Source organism: Camellia sinensis, chromosome 12 (assembly GCF_055761805.1).
Source record: "Camellia sinensis isolate YWXY chromosome 12, ASM5576180v1, whole genome shotgun sequence".
NCBI classification, from domain to species: domain Eukaryota; kingdom Viridiplantae; phylum Streptophyta; class Magnoliopsida; order Ericales; family Theaceae; genus Camellia; species Camellia sinensis.
The window spans coordinates 29,902,058-29,906,515 of record NC_138972.1 but is presented as its reverse complement, the minus strand read 5'-3'; the positions used below and the strand labels follow the sequence as shown (position 1 = coordinate 29,906,515).

At 36.2% G+C, this 4,458-nt stretch overlaps 1 long non-coding RNA gene across 1 annotated transcript; it reads right to left on the bottom strand.

Moving 5' to 3' along the window:
- Positions 1 to 1,066: 1,066 nt before the first annotated feature.
- On the bottom strand, positions 1,067 to 4,191 carry LOC145804428 (uncharacterized). Its single transcript, XR_014346121.1, has 3 exons — positions 3,884 to 4,191; positions 2,882 to 2,920; positions 1,067 to 1,341 (listed from the first exon to the last, which is right to left on the bottom strand). It is a non-coding gene; the product is annotated as an uncharacterized LOC145804428 (long non-coding RNA).
- Between the last annotated feature and the right edge of the window lie 267 nt (positions 4,192 to 4,458).

Sequence of the window (4,458 nt, the reverse complement as noted above, 5' to 3'; positions counted from 1 at the left end):
GAATATTTAAGCTGATAATATGCATTTCAAATGAAGAGAAATCAGTTAACTACTTATAAAAAAAGAAGAAAAAGAAGAAGCAACTTACTTCGGGAAACACACCAGGGCAACCTGCAACATGCCGAGCAAGATTAAGAGCAGCTGGTGTAGTGGGGGACTCTCCAACCGTTATGTGCTTGAAATAATAAGTAGCCAAATTATCAACTGCAAATGCACACTGACATAACAAATTCAAAGGATTATTTAACGGAAAAACATCTCAAGGGAGCTGCAGTACTCTTGTATCATACCATTACAAGAATGATTCTGTATGTTAAGAAAATTAAGAATGAAGTGCCTAAGTAAACACTCTCATAGCACAATGGAAGGGTAAAAGCAATGTGAGAAGGGTTTCTAGGACCTAGAGAGAAGGAAATATATATATATATATATATATATAATATTTTAGTTTCGTCCAGCACGAAAAAAAAAATGAGAACAAAATGTCAAGAGAGATAACAAACAAACCTGTGATATCATATTTGCATCCAGTACTCTTGGGAAAAATCTGAGTTTTTGATAGTGAAAATCCAAAACAGTAAGTACAGTACTATCACACACACAAAAAAAAATGCTTGCGCATCTGTTCTCCTAATTGAGGTGCATATTACATATATATATTTAATTAACACAAAAATACAAAAGAGATGTAGAGACAACCTAGCACCTCTAAGATGCATAAGAACTCTAAAAAGGGGGAGAGAGATAAGAAATTGAAGGAAAAGTGGGAGGGGGGAGGAAAATCATAGTGGAAGCCCTCAAACTCACAATTGAAGTAAGAATCACCACTGTAGACCTCACTACACCTCTTTAATCTGTTAATCTCATCACTGGAATGAATTTAGATCACTAATTAAAAGAAACAGAATTTGTCATGCCCCAAACCCGCCCCTAAAAGTTTGGGCATGACCTATTCGGAAACGGACATGTAACCTGGTAACATAATATACGGGGCCTTATCGGAAGCACGAAAAAAAATGGAAATAATGAAATAAATAAACTCCATTGAGCTACTTCTACATGCCAGGATCTCATTCATCACATGCATTATAGTGGATAGATAAAGTTCCAACTATAACCCGGAGCATATACATACACATTTACAATGCCAGCCCCATGATTGGGCGTATACAAAAAAAAAATGAACATGAAAGTATATACAACAACCTTAGAGGGACACCCATAAGCAAGTCAACATCTTAACAACTTGACAAAATAAATGGCTTATACAGTGCCTGGACATACGAAGGTTGACAAAAGAAAGCGGACGTCTTGGCTAGGACTGACCACCTGGTTGCTGACCTACAGAAACAGACATAATAGAGAGTGAGCCGGGCTCAGTGAATAGTAATACATAAATAAAATGATGCTTAACTTGAAACATAATACATGTCAATGTAATAGTCTGATTCTGTGCTAAGTACATAACGGCCTTAGGCCCAATCTTGCAACATAAACTTGATGGCTATAAGCCCTTGAAATGTGGTGGCACGAGGCCCTTGAAACATTGGCATAAAGCCCTTGAAACTTGTTTGACCTTGTAGTATATTCAAACTTGTAACATATACTTGAAACATACCTGAGCATACTTGAACATCATTCATTAATTCAAACGGAACATATTATAACTAGAGTGTTTCTTGTTGTATTCTGTCATTTTCGTACGCTTAACAATAAGAGACTAATTCACATTCTCATGAGAGTCACATAATAATGCTAAACTTTGCACTTATATCGTAGATTCTGAATAACTTCCAATTCATAAGCAACATAGCAAAATAACTTCAAATTCATATGGATACACATGGCTACTCTTATATTTACTCAGAATCTATTCTTCAAGAATGAACATAAATTCTTTTGGGTAAATGACTTAATTCACGTGTTCTATTAATCAATAGTATACACCGTTGTTTAATCGTTCTTATATGTTAACATAGTTGCCTTGCCTTGTAATTAATAGAGTCCTAATGGTAACCGTTACATCATTCCCACGAGTTGACATAATTAACGTAAAGTTAATAGGACAAAGTAAGCACATTTTCATTAGATTACAGATGACTTTATCGGTTTCACAATTCCACCGTTCAGCCCTTGGCCTGAGGGGTTCACACATTCACGATAGCCTTTAGGTTTCATAGATTCACAACTCATCACATCGGCCTTCGGCCCTTTGGATTCACAAGTTCACAAGTTTGGCCCTTGGCCTCATAGCCTCATAATTTCACAAATGGCCCCTGGCCACATAGGTTCATAGTTCACAAATGGCCCCTGGCCACATAAATTCACAAGTCGGCCCTTGGCCTCATAAATTCACAAGTTCACAAGTTTGGCCCTTGGCCTCATAGCTTCATAATTTCACAAATGGCCCCTGGCCACATAGGTTCACAGTTCACAAATGGCCCCTGGCCACATAAATTCACAAGTCGGCCCTCGGCCTCATAAATTCACAAGTCGGCCCCCGGCCTCATAAATTCACATATACATAAATTAGCTTTTGGGTTTCATAGGTTCACAATTCGGCTCTTGGCTTCATAGTTTCACAATTCACAACTCGGAAATTCATACTTCACAAATGGCCCTCGGCCACATCGTTTCATATTTCACAAGTTGGTGATCCATACTTCACAAATTCGAGATGCATATTTCACAAATCCTTTTTGATGTTTCCATAATTTCACAATGTTCCTCATATAGCATACACCTTTGGTGTTTCCATAATTTCACAATATTTACGTAGCATACATAACATACATATCAACATAATTCTTATGACGAAGATCATAACGTCGATAACAATAATCATTAATGGTTAGAGATACATCGAAGTACTACTACTCACAGTGCTACAACGGAGTGCTTGGCCCTCCTGAAGTATGCCCTGTACACATATATAACTTAGTCATTAGTTCTCTTTCCTTCCTCTATTATTCTTCACAAGCCTACCATTATCCATCCATTATACCACAATTTCCTCCATCTCAATATATCTATATATAGAAATAGAAGATTACCATTCTTACAAACACAATATGGAATTTTTAATCAATCACTTCGATTTCAAGATAGGAAGGAATTGTATGGACATCTTCCATATTTCCAAAAATAAATCATTCTCTTAATTTTAATGACTAAGCAAGCCCACAAGTATTTAGCAAAATAATTTGGGATTAACCCATTTTGGAAAACTCTATATTTTAGGTCACAAAAATCAAAGTCAACATAGTCAATACCATCTCACATAATCACTACAATTCAACATAAGCAACATGATTCAACTCAACATCATTAAATATAATTCAACATAATTCAAGAGAAATTCTTAAATTCCATTTTAACATTCCAAAACCAAGTTCATATCATTCATACCATTAATAGATTATTTCCCCAATTTTCCCTTCACATGCTAGCATGAATTCCAATATTCATAACAAAGTTCATTCGCAAATTTTAAACATAATTTTCAAACATTTCCAAATTCTAATTAAACTTGAACACATATAATTCAATACCTCAATTTCATCATGCTACTTTCAATTTGGGCCAAATCATTGGGTATCGTCATTACTCAACCTAGGGTTTCAAGAAAAATGAGGATTTTTAACAAAAATTCACACTTCTTAAATTACCACTTTTAATTCCAATTTTTCCAATGATTCTACATCTAGGATTCACAATTCATCATTTTAACCCACCAATTTAACTCCCAACATCTTCAAACCATAAAACCCCAAATCTCATACTATACACTACAAGCTCTAAACATGGAAATTTTGTATTTAGATAATAAAATGTCACAAATCTATCTATGGATATAAGTATTGAAGAGTATTCAAACCATTACCTCAATAATCAAGCAAAGAAGTGAGCTTGAGAAGAAGCCTTCACAAATCCAAGTTCTAATCGGGTAAAAACATTGATCCTCCCTTGTTCTCCATCCTTGATGCCAAAAACCATGGTGGATCATGAGCAAAGTAAAGGAATTCAAGGATTTGGGGCTAGGGTTTCGGATATGGAAGAGGGGAGAAGAAGAGAGGAAAAGAAATTGCAAGAAATGGCCCCAAAATCCCGTTTTTAGAGCTGCTGTCCCGCACAGGCCGCACGTGCGGCGCTATTCCCCGCACGTGCGGCTCTGCTTCCAGCACAGATGTGAAAATTGCAAACGGGTATAACTCTCTCATCGGGACTCCGTTCTAGGTCGTTCTTGTGTCCAAATCGAAGCCCCGGAAATAAGCTTTCCAATGGTTCTAACCTCACATTCAAATTCAAAGTGTGGAAAAAGAAAAGGAGAAATGAATGACGGCTGATCATAGATTAACTATTCGAATTAAATTCGTTGGTCCAATCTTACTTTACCATCATACCACCACCTCAAACAATAACCCAAAATAAGGTAAGAACATTCCAAATACACTATTA